General features: G+C 39.6%; 1 protein-coding gene across 1 annotated transcript in view; it reads left to right on the plus strand.

Moving 5' to 3' along the window:
• The window catches only part of micall2a (mical-like 2a), a 60530-nt gene extending 40542 nt beyond the window's left edge, over positions 1–19988 (plus strand). Inside the window, exon 20 of the mRNA XM_053851922.1 lies at positions 19917–19988. The gene's annotated coding sequence lies outside the window, so the exon portion shown is untranslated. The remainder of the gene's footprint in view (positions 1–19916) is intronic.
• The last annotated feature ends 232 nt before the right edge of the window (positions 19989–20220 follow it).

The following is a 20220-nucleotide window of genomic DNA, read 5'->3' on the forward strand; positions in this document are numbered from 1 at the left end:
ATGTTTATTCGTTATGTTACTGACATGTTCTTTGGAAGAAAAAAAAATCATAAAATCATATGATATCATATATATATATATATATATATATATATATATAAAACCTAAAGTAAACTAAACTTAACTAAAAAATATGTTCTTTAGAAAAATAAATTCTGAATTTATTTCCAGACAATTTGGTATGCTAAATATAAGACACGTCCAATTATATTGTTAAGGTGGCGAAAATGATAAATGACATAAGTCAACTGAATATTCATGAAAAATAGTTGGCAAAGAAGCGTTTTTTCAAATCATTTATCAGAACCAGAATCAAATTTATTGCCATGGTCAGTGGGGAGCCCACCAACTAGGAAAGTGTTTTGGATTAAAGTGCTGACAAAAAAAAAAATACAAATAAAAATAACAACAAGGCTGTTCACGAATTCAACAGTCTTACATCAGAGATTTATATCAGTATGATGGAAGAGAAATTGTTAATCTGCTGCAAAAAGTAGCATAAAGTAACTGCTGCTGAAGTTTTTTTAGGAATGAAATATACCTAGTTGAATATGGAAACTGACTTAATGTCATAAATTAGATAAACAGTTATCCTAGACCCCCAAAATATAATGCAACTGAAGTACAACCGCTACTACAAAGGAGCATGTGTTGGTGTGTGACTGTCCTGATACTGGTGTTAATTTTGGGGGGATGCTTGTGTGACGCATGGCTGAGTGAGCCTGAGTGATCTGCCTTTGATAAGTCACTTAAATATTGCATTAGATGTCATAGTTATTTCAATAATTTAATGCTGTAAAATGTCAAGAGGAAAGTCATCTTTCACAACTAGAGTGAAGGAAACCCATTGATGTGTGGGAGACTCTGAGTCTGACACTTCTCATTCAGCAAACTTCCGCTGTGTGGGACGAGTCCAACAAACTTTTTGTTTGACAAAATTGCGTGTTTGTGCTTGAGACTCGACCGGTATAGTCAAGCTGACTTGAATTCAAATACTTCAGTTCTGAAATACATCAACCCCCACATCCTGGGACTCACTAAGATGTGTGGGACTCAGTAATACCATGACTCTGACTCATTCTCTGAGGGATTCCTCCAGTCCAAACAGATTTTCTCAACTAAAACTGGAGTACACACAGGTGTGTTTGTGCTGGGGTTCGGCAATTCCAAGAGTTTTACTATCGAATTTGGGCCATTCACAAGCAAGTCAACCGAGTCGGCTTTGTCAGTGGAATACATGGATCATGTCTGAAGTGGAGTAACGCTGATAATAATATATGTATATATAATATAAAACCATAAGAAGCAGTGCTTAAATGCTACTGCTGAACGTTCTCCAGTATTTAAGAATGTTTTCGTATTATCATCTTCTGTAAAATACACAGTTTAAAATGTGTCAATAAGGAGATCTTATTTCGTCGGTTTTCGCCTCCTATATTTTCCATCTCATGAGATACTTGCTCTTCTTATTTATTTCTGTCTACTGGATCCTGTTTCAGACTTAAAAGCACGTGGCTTCTGACATTAAAATCATTAGCCTTTCTGTTTTTCTCCTCCCTGCTCCCCCTCCCCTCCCATCATCTCCATAACATGTGACCTGATCTTTGACCCCGGGGTCTTCCCTGTGTCAGCTGAAACTAATTAGCCTTTGATGGCTGCTGGCGGCGTACAAGGCGACTCGCGCAGCGAAGGTGATTCCACCTCCGCACGCGCGTTCCTGCAACACTAAAAGAGCCGTTTCTGGGGATTGAAAACACTTCTGCTGCTTTAACGTATGTAAGTGTCCGGTGCGCTGGAGGGGCGACCTGCTATTATGCACAGCTCAATTCATGTGTCGCGCACTCTATTGGCTCATTATGGAGCCTGTATTTGTTTAGTCGAAGCATTTATCTTCTCCTAATTAGTTACGGATCAATAAGGCAATTGATTCGGCCGTGTGCGCAGAGATTCAGTGCGGGACTTAAGCATGAAAAATGCAACACGGCCTCTGACCATTACGTCCAGACACTAACATGGCCGATGAGATTTCCCCCGGGAGCACGCGCGCCAACGTGTAAATGTTGGAATATTTCACCACCCTTTACCTCATTGTGCCGGAAGCTGTCAACAACCACTTTTAGGAGAGGAAGGATCAATCCAGTCGCTCGGTGTCTGGAGGGGAATTCAGTTAAATATCATGTCACTCTCATCACACCGTCGAGAATTAATGCTTTTCAGATGCAGCCAGTGCTTTTCATTTCTGCATTTATATGTGACTAGATTATTTATTTCTTAATAATTGTTGTTTCAATTTCACATTGCGTTCGTATTTTTCTCAGTCAAAATAGATACATAAATAAATGCACTTTTTTTTATAAGTTTCTTAACACAATGTAATTACAACTTTGTTCATTATTATTAGTATTATTATTAAATCAATATATTTGTTATTATTTTATGGAGATTATATATATATATATATATATATAGACCCATTGATGTGTGGGAGACTCTGAGTCTGACACGACAAAATTTTGTGTTTGTGCTTGAGACTCAATTGGAACTACGACTGGTATATTCAGTATTCAAGCTTAGCTTCAAGCTTAAGCTCACTCACTATATATATATATATATAATGTTTTATTTATTTTTATTTTATTTACCTTATTTTTGTTCAGTAAGAACTGATTTGTTATCGTTGATCTTTTTTGTTTATGTTTGTTCCTTTTTGAAATGCTTCAAAAATATTGCAGATTATTTCAGCATTTTTGATCCAATTAATTAAAAAAATACTCTATATTGCAAATATATTACACACTACTTTTATACAGAACAAGTGATAACTATAATTCTTTTTGTTTGTTCTTGTACTTTTATTTATTTGTGAACAATTTCACACATTTATCTATTCATGTATTTATTTATTTTGTGCTGCAATGACTAATGCGATACATCATATTTTTTTTAATAATTAACTACTGAATATAATCATACTTTTGTTTATAAACAAATGTCATCATCAGTTAAGGCACTTTCTTGATGGCACCTTATTTACTGTTGTCAAGTGTCACGAAAGAGGCAAGGCACCGCATTTAACATCTTATTTATTGAAATGTAGCGCAAGCCAGCGCACTCTGAGTTCTGCAGCCATTTTTTATAGCAATTCTTCAGTTGCATGTGAGTGTCTGGCAAGTGATGGCGCTTCAGAGCTAATAAAGTAACACCCATTAAAAGCTAATTTGCACCTCTAGGCTGTTCATTACGGTAGTGAGGAGCGGATTCACACCAATATCATCCGTCCTCACCTTAGGGCACCATCGCTATTCATCACAATGCGCACACACATTGCAGTTTCACCACCGCTGCGTTAAGTAGCAGCTTGATGGAGACAATAGACGTGAGGAGGGGTCTCCGGGCGCTCCCGGGGTCAGAGGTCGTCATGTGCAACATGGTTTGATGCAGTGAAGAGTCACGCATGACTGACCAGCACAGATAATCTTCAATATTTCAACCAGTTGTGGGTCTTTTTTTTTTCTACTTCCAACACTGTATTAAACCCTCTCAAATATTTAAACTGTACAGAGAACCTCCTGATCCGACTCGCAGCAGGGTGCTGTCTGGCTTGCCGGTGTTTGGAAGGGGCCTTTTTCTTGACCGCAGACACACAGTTTTTTTCAGCCATGGGACCCACTTACTGAACTGGGCATTCGAGAGCCACTGTCCTCTGTCCCTCAGTGTGAGACTCCTTTTCTAACACTTCCAATAGCACTGCATGTAAAAAGCAATATCTGTGTTTTGGTTTGGTTTCACTGACATTCTAACTAAACTAAATAACTCAGCCTATGATATATATCTCATCCTTTATGCTAGTACGTATTTATGTCTTCTCATCTAATGAATAATGTGTCCTCACATGTTTACAAATATGCTTTATTTATCAACTTCTATTCGTGCATTCATCCAGATATCTATCAACATGTTACGATATAGATTCATTCACACATTTGTTTGCGCATTTAGCCGCATATTTACTCATTCTTTTTCCCACACATTTATCAAGGTCTGAATTCTCATTCACTGAAATGAGTTATTTGAACGTTTACCATTGTTTATCAACTTATTTATCCATTCCATTGAGCTTTTAGCCATGTATTTATTTGTGTGTTTTTCAAATTGTTTTGGCATTTTTCCTCTTATTTATTTGCATATTCAGCCATGAATACTTCCATGCAGTTCCTGATTTATCAATTTCTCCATGATTTAACACATTTATCCAGCTACATTTTAACCCACGTACTTATGTATGGTTTCATGAATGTGCTCATGTTCATACTCATATTTGTTTATTCACATAGCAATTTCTGCCGTTGTCTATTTATTTATTATTAGTCCTCCATTTTGGCTGACAACCGTCCTGTAATTGTTTTAAAGTCTTGTTAAGTAGTTTTATTTTGAAGGGCTGGGCTCGAGTGCTACTGTGTTATGCTAATTTTAGGCTGTGATCCAGGGTTTTAAAAGAGATTTAACCATCAAAACCAAGCCAAACCGGTTGCTAGGGCGACGGCAGGAGGCACGCTCCAAACTCCAACTTGTGCGTGGACACAAATGAACACGGCTGCAGTTCTGCTCCCCACCGGCAGATGACCGAGTCTCCGCCTTTTCCCCAGTGTGCCGTTGTGTCTGGGCCGTCCATGAATTTCCCTTTTCTTTTCATCACTCTGTGATGTCCAGCTGCTCCTGTCAACACCTTCTTACAGCCAGCAATTCATTGCAACATACTGGCAGCTGAGACCCCTGTGATGAACTTCAATCTGCCGTTTGCAGAGGGGGCTTCACCCCAAGTCAGGCTAATCAAGGGAAACACCCCCTTCCAAGAGTCGGGGGGGTGGGGTTGGGTCGACAGACAGACTGAGCCCAGGTTAGCCCCGTAATTACGGGGCCACCGGCCCTCCACTGCAAGCTGCCGCCGCCGCCTCTGAGGGCGGTTAGCGATCGCTCTCCGATCGGCTTTCCGCTTTACGGCCGGCTATGGCTAACCCTGAACGTTTATTTCCACAAGCTTCAGAGCCTGTTAGCGCTCCTCCGGTAACACACGGCAAATGTCTCTTGCCGCGGGTTTCGATTATTTCCAACTTGCCAGCGTCCCTCGGGGAAAGTTCCGGGCGCTTTCTGAATTTTATTAAAGCCTCCACAGCTGATTACGGGCAGCGAGGGGCACAGGTTGGTGCGTTTTTTTTTTTTTTTTTTTCGGAAGGAAGCCTGACAGGGTCATGTTTAACATGTCCACAGGCAATCAATTCACCTTAACCCCTCCTGGTACTCCAGCCCTCTCCACCTAAGCTGTCCTTAATAACCAGGCAATGGCGAATTACTGATAAGGCACTGAGGTCTCTGACCTATATATCCCTCCATGTATGTGCTAGAAAAACCCACTCGCAGAGCAACCCCACCATTATATCGTGGAAAATCTCCAAATTAGACAGTCCGACAGTGAACTGACGGAGCCTTTGTTCTCCATTCACACACATTACTCACCACAGCTCCTGATGTGGATAGATGTACCTGGAACCTGTTTTCCTTATAATGTTCCTTTAGCTTGCATTATTCTAAGCTTCTTTGTTTTTGCTCTATTACCATTTATTCTTCATTTTTTTGCAATTGTGTTTTCAAAATGAATTCTATATTTTCAGCAAAGAAGCTAATATTAAATTTTTTTTTTTTAATTAAATAAGGTTTTTTCTTAAATGTAAGGCGACGGTACTATCAGAACTGTAGTTTCACATTAGCCACTGCTAATATTGAAAAGAAACTCTTTGGCTTTTCAACTGTAGTATTTATTTTAAGGCAACAACTTCCACTTCCTCATTTCGTACAGTATGAGGACTCACTCAACATCACTGCTTGTCAAAGGTACTTTGAATATCTGTGCTGATAATGTACTGCTGTACCTGTATAAGTTGGTGAGGAACATTGTGCTAATGCTATGATGGGTTATATATTTCAATCCTTTGGTTTTATTTATTCCTCATACACAAATATTAAGTCACAATAAACGAAATGCATCTGTAAAAAAATAAAGTAGGAAGCGAATTGTTGAACACACAATATTCAAAAGCAATGTCTGATTTAGCTAAATGCTAATGCTACAATACAGCTAGCTTGCTGAGGTGCCAATTATTAAGTGTCTTATGCTAGCTCTATTATGCTAACTGCAAATATTCCCAAAAAGGAATAGCAATATACCAACCTATAACCTAAATACAATTTGTCCTTCACAAAAATGACTGCTTCAGACGCCAAGTAAAGTTTAGCTGAAGTTAAATTTGCTTATACTTCAGAGCTAAACTGGTAGCATCCAAATTTTGTGACTTGTTTTCGTTACATACCGCATACATTTAAGCTAACTGCTAATATTGGACAGGCATATAGTAAATGATGGATACATTCTTCAGCATATTCCATATTTTCCGGAATATACTGTATGTTCACAGTAACATTGCACAGTAAACATTACACCATCTGTGATAATCCTGATGCTGTTTCCGCGTTGAGATGGTCATTTTCCAAGCCAGAAATCTTGCAAGGTTACACTAACAACAGGAAAACGGTACACGTGTCCAAGTACAAGAACAATGTTGTACAAGTGAACTCCTTTATGATGCTTTTAAAATGAAAAAAAAACACATTTCCAAGAGTATCATAACTAAATCATGGAAGCAGCACTGCTGCTCATGCAACTAAAGTGCGCATGTGCTGCCGGACACCTGAAGGGACGCACCAGATTATACTCAAAAGTGAGTATTTTTACTATTATCAATGTAACAAATAGCTTTTTTATTGGCTGCACTTGTCAATTTTCGGGAGCATTGAAAACTCATGGCTGTGCTGGTAGACCTTCGTGGTGTTACCCTTTATGAAACTTTCATATGTTTTATCATGAAACAGTTTTTGACTGCTGCGACTTATACTCCGCAGCCACTTTGTTTGAAAACAGCGGTTACTACAGTCTGTTCAATATCTACAGATGGCTTCAGAGTCAATATTGAGCAACATAGAAAGCCTTTGCTGAGTTTTTTTCCCCCTGAAAACATAGTAGAGCTTGTTGCCATTAGGGGACTATTTTTATTTACTAGCATCGGTACAAGATTCGGTTGTGTGTTTATCTCGACCGGTGCATCACCTGACCACTTTCCTCCGGCCTCAGATCCACCGTAATGAAAGTCTTTTGTCTGGGTGTTTCCTTTTAAAACAGCTCAGTGGTTTCCCTGCATTTCTCTTCCATGTCAGTGACCTCGGTGTAAGTTTTTACTTAACAAGGCTGCAGCCGCTTCTACATTTGCCCTCAGATGACAGTGACTAATTGCTCCGAGGATGCAGGCGGCTTGTTAGGCTAAAGGAGGATTGTCTTTGCTCTGCACTCGGCCAAATTCATTATTTCTTCTTTTCAATTCACTTCAGCTGCGCTCATAAAGGTTAGGGAGCTGGGATGGAGATTCTCCTCCCTCAGTTCCTGATATCGCACCAGCGTGTTTTACAACATGCTGCAAACACGTTCGTTCGATTATAAGAATTGCAGTTGTTTTCTTTAAGCTCTTTTAACTTATTTACATTGTTTTTTTTTCCTTCTGTTATGTGTGAGTGAGAAGCAGTGAAGTCTCCATTCATCCATTGACTTTAGTGTCCTACTTACTACTACTCCTGTTAATAATTCTATTCTGAATTTGACCTTACATTACATTTTTATCACCTGTAGTGATCATTTATTTCATGAGCCTGTATGTAAGGAGATTGTAAACCTTGAAAGAGGATCAATGCCTCCTGCATCTCAGTCAGAACTGCTGGTATCCGAGGAGAAATAACAGCATTGATTTGTGGACCCCCCTCTGTGGCCTCAGTGTAAACACTGGAGCAAAGTACCAAAACAGCAGGGCAGTAATATGAGAGGACGACGTGCATCCACATTGATGTTTTCCTACTTTCACCCCCGTTTTGTCTCGCATCTTTAATTGTCTAAACAGGCACGACCCCGACAGCTGCACAGGTAGCGCAGTGAGACCTCAGTGAGAGAGAGAGAGACAGCTGGCAGCGGAACATCAAGTCTGGCGCTTGAAACAAACAGGTTTGTTTTTAAAGTGAGACATGATCTAGAGAGCAGACTGAGGCTGGGTAAGTGAAATTCAGGACGGCTCGAGCAGATGAGACTTGGAATGAAGTTTGAAGATGAGAACAAAGAACAGGGCTGAACCAAAAAAAAAAGAAAAAAATACAGCACTTCCTTAAGCTTTGTCGCTTGTATATGTAGAACCCATGGAGTATTAAATGTTTGAAGGTTGGTCATGAGAAACTGTGTTTTATAGTTCCAGAATAAGTGTGGAATAATCAGAAAGCATTAAAGATACAAAGCTGAATGTCATCATGATAATACATTTCATTTTTTCCTCATAATTTATGCATCAAAATGATCAACAAAAATATTGTTCACACACACACAAAAATTAAGCTTTGTTTTATTATAGATAAAATGTTTTACGAAACACATAATATGAGCATTTTCAATGTTTTGTGATTAAATATTCAACACTTAAAAAGTTCTTGTGCTGTACTTTGTGCATAATGAATCACACATTTGATTAAAAACATCTTAAAATGAGCTTTTCTCTTTTCATGTTATTTTTCATGGGAAAAATGTAAATGTTTAATGCTACTAAAATTTTAGCATGGTTTAAAACAAATCAAAATATTAAATCATATGAAAAAAAACAGTTAAGGCGGGTATGTCCTATATATATATATATATATATATATATATATATATATATATATATATATATATATGAATTTGACCTTACATTACATTTTTAAGGTTGTGCAATATATATATATATATATATATATACAATGAAACTTGAAAATGTTGCAGCAGAATGTCAAAAAAAAATCAATACAATAACCATTTTTGACTTGAATATATAAACATTTCTGGTGTTACAATAGTGAAACTTGTGCTGTGGAAGACTCAGTTACTGTTAAGCTATTATAAATGGTTATCCTCACGTGCATGCAGCAAGCGCAAACAGAAAATATACCTGTGTATTTCATTATCTGTTTAGATTTATTGCTATTGACCTCATATTTCACGTTGTCCTGATGTCACGTGCCGCGCCTCCCCCAGCCTTTACCTCCCCGTGTCTGTCCCTGGACAGGTTTCAGCATATAAATTTAAAAATGATTTGTCCTGCCCTCTCAATAATAGATGAGAGAGCAGAGTCCGGGTCCCTTCAATAAACTCTGCTTTAATTAGTGAACAAAAAAAAAAAAAAGCTGAGGAAGGGGGAGGGAGAGGGAGGCGAAAGAAACCGAAAAAAAAAAAAAAAAAAGTGAGGCCTGCTGAGCACTCTGGCTTTGGCTCTGCGTTCGTAATTAAAACTGAAACCACCAAAAGGAGAGGAGCGGAGGAGAGCTCTATTTTTAACAGGCAGGCTGTTTGGTGCCGAGTGCCCGTATAAGGTTGTGCAATAAAGAGTGATAATGAAGGTGTGAGACCTCGGGGGGCTGACTGGGCGCTGGCTACAATGGCTGCTCTCACACCAGACTGAAATACAGGGAGCAATTAGAGGAGGGAGAGCAGGGACTGGCCGCCAGAGATTAGTTAACACCTCAGGAGCGGGCGCTTCAGGAGCGCCGCACGCTTGTTGTCCGCCTCTGCTTTCAAGATAACGCTCCTTTAATGGTCCCATTTATTTGGATTCAATTGTCATATCTGGCCGTGTCCAGCGCTCCTGTCATTGAGGGGTCATTGATCTCTGCCAGATTGATAGTTTTGCTTCTTGAATTATTCAAGTGTACAATCTCCACGCAGCGCTTTAGACGCCTCAGCCCGCCCGAGGTGGAGGGGACCCTAAGCCAAAGAACCAATCGAGGGGACGTTGTTAATGGAGGCCACATATAAGCTGCTAAGCCACTATGTGCATAATGTTATTTAATTGGAGTCATAAAAAGCCAATTAACCCCCTCCCCCCTTTTCCTGTCCCGCTCTGTCTGTTTCTATCCTTGTGAAGAAGTGACAGCAAAGTATGAGACCAGCGCTTCAAAGAAATCCAGTCCATCAGAATGGTTCATTCGAATACATGACTATTGTTGTTAAAAACAGCCTAAAATGTTCATTCGAATACATGACTATTGTTGTTAAAAACAGCCTAAAATGTTCATTCGAATACATGACTATTGTTGTTAAAAACAGCTTAAATGAGCTTTTCTCTTTTTATGTTATTTTTCACGGTAAAAATGTATATGTTTAATGCTACTAAAATTTTGTTGTGTCTGAGCGTCGGAAACAACTCTTATTTTTAGCATGCAATATTTTACCTCAAAGGATTATATACACATCTCAGTTTGTTCGAGGTCTATCTGTTTTTCATGGCGGAGTTGGTACGATTTTGAGCAGTTTTCCTGTACTTCTTTGGGCTGCAAAATGAATCGCGTTTTAAACACAATATTGGATAGTAATCGCCATTACCTACAGACACATGGCTTCAGATTACGACAAAATGCCCTCAATATTGCGAGTCAGTAAATCAGGGGTTCTTAACCTTTTTGATCTCGGGACCCACTTTTCGCAGAACAAATGGGCCCAAGGCCCATTCAGTACAACTGATACATTACTCTTGATTTCATTTGTGGTCAACAGCCATATTTAATCTACGTACGTGTAAACAAACCAAAACCTTGTGATCATCGCAAAGATATTTATTTGTCATCGGAAAGTTCAATCAGAACCAGGTGCAAGCCATGTTCATCAAAAAAAAATGTTTTCAGGGAAAAATTTTAAAAGAAAGAGAAAAAATACACTTGACTGTAAAAATGGAATGAAATTCTGAATAAAATAAATATAATAAAACCATGTCTAAATGTCATAAAATGAAAATAATATATTTTATTTAAACTCCAAAGAAGATATAAGTAAAGTGTAAATGAAAGTATTTCCATAACAACAGTTCTTTTCAAGAACTTGTCCATAGTTGTTACCGATCACAGATTTGCAGCTGTCAAGTCAATTCAGTGACACTCTACTGCCACCATATGTGGCTAATGTATTAAACTGAGCGTCTCGCGGCCCTCACGCCCCAAAGGTGTAGAACAAAGTAACTTTTAGTGGCCCAACAATGGGCCTCGGCCCAATGGTTAAGAATCACTGCAGTAAATATCAAACCTACTGTCTCATGTCATTCCATTGAGCTGGCAGTGGTTTCCCTATAAACAAAACAAAACTGTGTAGCACCGTCTAACTGGGACCTGTCAATCACTGACGTGTGGAGCGCCCCCTGTCTGGAGACGGCGTGTGGCCACGCCAACAAGAAGAACAAACCCACCGGCACTAATGCTGCTGCACATATTCAAATTCACAGGCTAAACACTCGAGAGCAGGACATTGTTTCCAAATTGTTTCTATTGAGATGCACTTCATAATATTTGTGCGGCCAGTCTTCTTATGTTTATCTCTAATCTCAGAGACAAGCATGTCTTATATTTTAAACCCTGACCTTTTTTTTCTTGTCCTGGCTGCTGGGACGGTGGACAGGAGTCATAACAAAAGACCTCGATGCTGTTTAACTCATGGTCCTTTAACTCAAGATCCGCTAGATGTGAGAAAAATAAACCTGGAAATCTGTTTCAACAGTGCGGTACTGGTTAAAAAAGCAAAGTTAGTAGTTTAAGTTTTCAGCTTGGATACCATTTTGCAAGGAAGGACCAGTGTAGCTACGTTCTCTTCATTTTAACCTATGGTTACTTATATTCTGAACTACATTGTTCGGTTTTCACGCTGTTGTCTTGAACTAGGTTTGATTTATAGAGCAAACAACAGAAACAGAATGTATTTCTGTGTTTGAAGTCTTCCATTGCGACTTTTACAACTTTTCCATTGTGAAACTATGAAATTGTTCTGAGTGAAAATTGGCTTGGCCTTGTCACATACTGAAAACTATTGTGAGTAATGCAATATTTATCAGCCAATAACAAGCATTCAGTCATTACTCCGCTTTAGTTTTACAAACTAAAAGTGTCTTAAAATGTATTTAAAACTGTTCAATTAAAAACAAACTGTGGATGTGCTCTGCCTAAAAGTCAGTCACTTAAGTGTTCCATAGTTAAGTTTATACAATTGTAACTGAAGCCTTTAAATGTCATCGGTAAGTTTGGTCAACATGCTGTAAAATGACTCTCCACAATCGCCCCAAACATATTCAAATGATAAACATCTAAAAAACATAGTCGTGTGGACGCGGCCACCGTGCTTTTCAAAGCTATTCTTTCATTCCAACGTTTCCGTCTTGATATTTGCTGGTGGGTAAACTGCAACGGTGGCTCCCAATATTGGATCTGTCGGGCTCAGGCCATTTAAATTTCAATGGCGGTGAAGTGGGGGGAAGCAGACAGTGTTAAATATGAGGCTGAATGAAAATCTAAACCCTCCAATACCTCTAAGCAATGTAACGCAATGAGATGAATTAACTGTAAATGCCTCATTCTCTGTGTGAGTGTCTTCCAATTTAAAATCTCATTATTCATATAAGATCCTGAACAAGGTGACTCTTAGGATAGATCGAATAAGTGAAGATAATCTTACCGGACAGTTTTATGCAAATAGGAGATGTATTGAATCAACTATGAGAAGAATGGGGAATCAAATAAGCTAATAAAGTAGAGTTAGGATGAAAAACACCATGAATAAGGTTTCCTCTCTATCTCGCTCGGCTGCCTGTGAAGCGACAAAGTGTATTAATTCAAAAGGATGCTGTCATTTAAAGTGCTCCTCTTTAGTGTTTAGTGGACGTTTTAACAATCGGACTCACTACGGCTTTATCTCTGCTGCTTCAATATTTAAGGTGTCGGGAATTCACTGGCGTCTAGTGGAGTGCGACGCACCCTTAAATCGTCCGACTTTTTCAAGTGACATTAAAGAATTAACAACTGCCGAATTTTCTATTTAGGCTGTGGTGATGGCCGATGTTCTACTTGTGTCAACGACTGTGTGTTTTGTTCCAAAAGTGACACCATCAATTTTATCCCTACGTCTGGCCCTGACCACGCCCACTCTGTGGCAACTGGTCGGGGGTCAGCTCCATCGTGTGTGAGTGCGACAGCCCAAAGACCATAGAGATGGTGTTTCCTTTTTACTTTTCTTGCATCTTTTTTGTAGTTGTAAACAGAAAGCCATGTCTTGTTTCTATATGACTGTTATTAATGAGCTTATTTTTTAAAAAGCACACCCACAGCAGAGACCTGCATTGGTGTTTTTGGGTGCTATAGAGCAGTGTTCCCCAACCCTCCGACCAGGGGCCGGTACCGGAGCGTGGATCAATTGGTACCGGGCCGCACAAGAAATAACTATTTCCGTTTTAAGTATCGTTTGAGTTCGAGTGATCTTTTATTTTGAAGACTCACCAGATTCTCTTGGTTAAGCCTAAGTTGAAGTGAAGTGAAGAGTGAGGAGAAGAGCCCATGACTTCCAAGAGCCCATGACTTCCAAGAAAAAGAAACTCTTTAGCAGACAATAGCAAGAGTCGTGCTTGAAATATGGATTTATCATGGTTGGTGATTCCCACGTGCCAAGCTCACAAACATGCAGAGGCCGTATCTGACCGTTCAAAGTGGCAACTTCATACCCCCCAGGCCACGTTCAAATGGGCGTGGACTGGTCCGCAGTTATAAGAAGGTTGGGGACCACTGCTCTAGAGGGTTGTTAAAACACGATTCACAAGTCTTGCCGAAGTGTCCGTCTCACATTCAGCAAGTGGTATAAAGTGCCAACAGCGTCGAACGTGACACTGAAGGTCACTAAATAAATCTTTAGCATCCCATGAATTAATGTTACACCAAAAACCCTGAATGTTTCCGAAAGAAATTTGACTGTGTGCTGGGTTTGGATCGCAATTTTGGGGACTTTTCATTTGAAAGTTAGGATACACTTAACCTGAGTCCAATTATGTGGGCGACAACATCAGTATCTGAAGTTGGACCTCTGAACGAGTCAAGTTCCATTTGATCATGGAACCAGTGTCTTTTCCGTCTGGAGATTTGAAGCCACAGACATACGTTTCCAATGGGTTGGGGTTAGCTATCACGCTATTTTTCCCGGACTGAGGTTTTTTCATGTAGCTGCATGTCGACAAACACTTGAGTGTTTCTCATGTATTTGAGTGTTTTTTTTTTCTAAACTGAGGTCAGTGAGAGCGTCTGAGCAGTGTAATGTGATGACAGCATGTTTTATTTTGACATGTAGCCCAATGTTTTTATTTTGTATCTGTGCACTACATGCTCCTGACCCAAATGTATTCACATGTTGTCCGACTGTGGCCAAGTGAGAGGCCTTGCATATCCATTGCGGCAGAGACAAATCATAAACGTGACGTCAACTCGCCTATTGATTTGAGTGGTTGCTTGTCAACCTATAGTAGCCTGGGCTTCAATGACACCACTGAGAGTGGACCAAGAGCTTCATAAGAAGCGGTGTGAGCTAAGAAGCTACGGAGCTATGGTAGCTGAGGAAACCATACCCAGCAGCCGCTCTACATCTAGAACAGATCTGGGCATAGTCCGGCCTGGGTCCAACATTTTTGCTCGCATATAAGTGGCCTTCATGAAGTCAGACAAATATTACAATAATCTCAATTGTAAATATAGCTTTAGGACCTAGTTTTCTTTTTTTTCCCCCAAATTTTGATGCATAAATTACATGATATCAGTTTGAGAGGCAATGGCATAAAGCGATCCTTTAGTGAAATTGTATTAATGAAAAATAAAAATAAAATAAAATTGATATAAAATGAAGTATTATATAATCACAAAGTATTTAAAAACGTGTGAACAACTTTTTAAAATCTGTCTTTGCAATGTTTAATCATTATTTTTTTGTTTATTTAGATATTTATTTACTTTTTCTAATGTTCTTTGCATTTTTCCCCTCATTTTATTTACTACTTCATTCTTGGCGGTTTAACTCTTGCTGTAGTAGGACTTTTTATGACAATACCTAGTCTCCATTGAAATATATATATTTTAGTGCTGTAAAGTTCTTTAAATTCGCCTGAGCACATGGAGCCAGTTGGGTGCATGTTCTTATGCTTTTGAGTCTAAATGTTTTCGTAAGCGTTATTCTTTTATTAAGCGTTCTCCTCGAAGTTTGATAGTTTCAACACTATTCTTTTTAAAACAGTGACCCAACATATAAATCTTTCAATCCTGGGCTGTAGATCTTCATTTTATGACGCAAGCATCGCTCTTCTGTTAGTTTCGAAGTCTTCCAGACAAGTATTGATTCGGAGTCAATCTGGGTCACGGCGGCGCAGGTCTGGAGGAATCCATTATTTATAGCATAAATAATGTAGCATTCATTACGGGGAAAATATGAACTTTTGCTGTGGTCTTTGTTGGAGTCATATAAAGCTAACAGCGCATTCATTTGTTCCTCACCCCGGGGGTCGACTCAAATGACAATGATATCATTATATAACGGCATCAAGTGGAGGAACCCTGACACCAGCAGATGTGATATTGCGATGGAGAAGCATTGTCGTATTAACCTGCGGGATTAACCTCTGCGTTGGCAGCGAGATTACTTATTTACATTCACAGGCACAATTGGCAGTCGGCTCCGCTATTGTGCAAATGATTTCCCTTAAAAGTCCACACAAGAAGGTTCTTAGTTTAAGCAATTTAGCGTTGAAAGAAGCCTCCAGAGTTTTCTTTTTTTTTTTTTTTGGTGGTGGATTTGCAAGATTTACAGCACCGACAGCTGTGTGTCAGCGGCTGGGAGGCGACCGCAGGCCCAGCCATCACTCCAAGTTAAACTCCTTTGAACATAAGTATATTTCACTCCCAGCCGCTGACATGTCGTGTGAATCTGCGGATGTGAAATTACACACATGCGAGCCCCACACTGGCTTCTGGGAGCGCCACAACAGTGGTGGTAAGAAGATAAGGCAGGAAGCAGGAAGCTGGGAATTATAAAAGAGATCACAAAAAAGTCATGTGCGATGTATTTTATGGGCTTTAACTAATGTTCCTGGAACAGAATTCGTATCTGTTGCTTTGGTTTTCTAATACAGCCGCCATGTCTGTTGTTAGCGCTTCTCATATTTTTTTCTCTGCCGTCCGCTAAGAAGGAAATTACCATTTATTCATTCTTTTTTTTCTTTGACTTTGCTGAGAGCATTGTAGTAAGTTCAGATGTGAATGGAAAGAAGGAGAGCTGGAAAATGAGGAAGTCCAAATGAAAGTTTCTGTGGGTACACAAGAGAGCAAAGGTTAGTCAACTCATGAACCCCTCAATATCTTCTTTGAAGATACTACAACAAGTATCAGCGCTCATCCGGTGAAGTTTGAGTCTTGTAGCAGTTGGTTCCTCGTAGCACCTGAAGCATCACGATCCTTGGAGTGATGAGTCATGGTCCATCTGAAAGAGAGGGTGAAGAATGTGAGCAGTGCAAAGTCTAACCCAAGTTTTCAGACTCTCCTCCGAAGCCACACCTCCAAAAAAAATCCCCAAATTTTAGCGCCTCTGATCCTTTTTGAAGACTATCTATCTCCTGCTCATGCATGGTGTTGAGCTCCTCCACAAACGCTTTGGTTGTTCGGGTGTTAGAATAGTAGTAGAATAGTGGTAGGTAGTAGAATGTGTAATACTGAGGTTAACGTTAACGCACAATTTCAATCTTGTTGCTCAATGGTGGTGGAACCTGAAGGTCTCTCATTTTGATGTAGGTCTATCACCAAACTTCACTTGATGATGTAGTCTTCTCAAGGTAGAGCTCAGATGTAGACCCACTGAAAAGGAACAGAAAAGAGAACAGCACCCTGAGGCGCCACAGTGGAACTCAATTCTCCTCAGACGGAAAGTCCTTCATCCAGGGCACTTTGTTGACCTCCATCGCCGTCAGGTTTTTTTTTGTTTTGTTTTTACGAAAGTGATGAATGGTGCCTAAAAAATGTGTGTTGAAAATTTAATATTAAATGTGTGAATACTCCAGCCACATAATGTCATTACATGCTTTAAAAAACATCTCCAGTGTTGTTCTTATGACATACTAAGATTTTAACTGGCTTTTTCAAGCGAGTGCAGATCTTTAAATGACCAGAGAATGTTTTTAAAACAACTAAAATTCATGCAGATGGAAGGGTCTTTGATAGGAGTTAGAGAAGTTGAGTAATATTGGAGCAGTGCTGAAGCGTGATGATTTATGTGTTTTTACATAAAACTCTGGGATGCCTCGGAAGGTCTCTGAACTTTGGGCGAGTTTGACCTGGTCTTAGAAGAACATGGTCATTACTCATTAATAGTGTTATTATCATTCAGGGAAAACATTTATGGCTGAATAAGATTTTAAAAAATAAATATATGTTGCTGTAAATATATACAAATAGCATTTCGTCAGTTTTTAAAATATTGTCAATAATAAATACAACATATATAATAATGATGTAAAATAAGATTGATAGCAGTAGAAATATCTTTTAAAATATTGACTGACTAAAAATTGACAAAGAATCAAGATATCATCCCTGAACATTGGCACTGCTCACATCCATATTCATAAATAAGAAAATAATGTTCAATAATATTATGTATATTTATAGACTACTAAGACATTGATTCACCATGGTTTGACATGGCTGTCGATAGGTGCCGAGTAATTCCCAGCTCTGCTCTAAATTCAAACAATAGCACGTACTGTATGTGGACATCTACTTCTCTAAATAGGCAAGCGCCCTTGCTGTGCTAGGTTTTGAGAGACACTGCAGCAGGTAGATGTTGGTCATGAAGTGCTCTCAGAAGAAGAGTTGCTGACATCCCTCTGTGATGTTTGTGTAAGCTGTCATTACATACACACATTATTAACTGACAGGGTCAAGACACTTGAGTCCCGACCGATGAGACGGTTGATAGTGATGATCAGAGACGCCTATCAGCAGCAGTGAGAGGATTTATTGCGCTCGGCTCAGCCATCTTTGATGTTGTGATTAAACTGACATGTATATTTATATATATCTGCAGCTCCTGCCACCTGCCGTATCAACTGTAATAGCTGTGGCACAGCTTTTCCCATGACATTTGGAGGTTAATTTTCACGGGCTTCATGGGCGTTTATCGACGGAGGCTGCCAGAAATTAACATTCACCACGCTTTTTATTGACAGAAGTGTTTAATAGGCCGTCAAATCACATCGGACGCTCGTCCAGGACGCCACTCTGTGCAGGGAAAGCGGGTCTTTCCACACCAGTTGAGCACACATTTAGTTCAAATGTATCTTAGTATGTTGTCACTTTGAATCCTATGTCTTTTAGAGAGTTGATCAAAGGCATTTTTTAGCCTCAAGTATCGGTCAAAATAGTGAAGACTGAAAAAATCTATTTGCGTTTTACCGAAGATGATGGTGAGTTTGAAGACATGACTGCAACTCAGCATTTGGCCAAGCTTAACTCTAATAGTGGTGCAATGTATAAGCAAACTCACAGACCTTTTGTAAACATGCCCCTATGTGTTTAAAAGGCCATCATGCATGGAGAAGTGGTTTGCACTGGAGTGTGAAGTCTTTATTGTGAGTCTCCTTCCCTGGAGATGTGGAGCCAGCTCTGGTGCACGTCTGGAGATGCACTGTAGAAAAGTGTGTTGCTCTGAGTCGGACTCATCCTTGTTCAAGAGCCTCTTCCCAGCAACACATTCTCACTCTTTTAGTGGACTTTCATGTCCATTGTTGACACTGAAGTCAGCCATGCGTGTTGACACATAGGTGTCTTAATAGAGTCAAATGTTTTCAGTCCTGTCATTCAAAAGGATGTGTGTGTGGAGATACTGCACACTACTACAAGCATCCAATGTGGGTAAAGTATTGTATACCATGTGACAAGAAACTGAATATTCAGGGTCAACCCTTGCCTCACATGTCATAATATATTGACTTTGGGAAAATGTCTTAGTAGTAAGGACAGGAGTGAAAGAACACCTAAGGCACCATCATTGAAACACACGAGCGTTTGAACGTATTGATCCACCGTCATGTGAAGAAGGAAAGGAGCCCCAACTTCTGTCTTTTTTTTTTTTTGTTTTTACTTGTGACTTCAGTTGAAAGACTGAGGCGTCAACATGCAACGCTGAAGGCTCCCTTTGGTGTTAGCATAGGACGCAACAGTTTGCTTTCTCAGCGTCAATATATCTCTCCATAGGAGTATATGTCACTAGAGTGACGCACTGCCTACAGTGTCAGGAAACACTGTGGAACATGTGCTTTAGTTGAAGTTCTGTGGCTCAGCATGTAACCGAGATGGCAAAAATTCACTTAAAATTTGATATTTGATGCCTTAGGATTGAGAAAGTGTTGCAGCTGAAAGGGATTGACGCAGGTATCGTAAGAAAAGATAGTCCTTGATTCTTCTCACCAGTGGGTTGGTTATCAGAAGTGTGCCGTGCGTACAGATCTTATCAAAACTGGTCTGGTGGAAGCTTGGGAGTGAGGAAAAAAAGTACAACTATGATAAAAAGGAAAAAAGTTTCTCTTGTTCCGTAATCTAAAATCATTAATTCGCTGTCTATAAAAGTTGATCATTATTATAACACTTTATATTCATGAAAAATAGATTTGGTTTTGCCAGGAATTATGGATGCTTTCAGAGAACAGGAAGTGAAATAAATCCATTAAGGTAACAGAAGCGGAGGCAAAAGCGCTGTGGTTTTAATGCAGCAAATGATTATCCATTAACCTTGGCTGGCGCGTTATGGTAAGTAGATTCCGCGTTACTCTGGTAATAACTTCCGTCAGTAACAGGTCAGGTTTGGGCATTAAAAATGAAAAATAACGACACAGTGACCCTTTTATCCATTGCTACTTTTCACCATGTCGCCTGACAACAGGGCTTTTATTTAGCTTTTTCTGATGTTTCAGCCGTTCCAGGGAACACGGCGACACGCTGGAGATGATCCACCACGCGTCCTGAAACACGGGCTGACAAAGAGGGAACCACAAGTCCGGTAAGTCTCTGCCATGGCGGTTTCTATTCACCGCCAATATCAACAGAAATGTCAACACCAGGCGTCAGTCAGCACCTTTTGTCGGGGAAGCGTGTCATGCCGGAGTTATTGACGCTCACCTAAATCCCACATTGGGCATCTGGTATAAACCTCGCTCCCTCTGATAAGCAGATACAGTTCTCCTCTAACGCGATTATCATTTATATTTTATTCCAAAC

The sequence above is a fragment of the Synchiropus splendidus genome, chromosome 19, assembly GCF_027744825.2.
Source record: "Synchiropus splendidus isolate RoL2022-P1 chromosome 19, RoL_Sspl_1.0, whole genome shotgun sequence".
NCBI lineage: Eukaryota > Metazoa > Chordata > Actinopteri > Syngnathiformes > Callionymidae > Synchiropus > Synchiropus splendidus.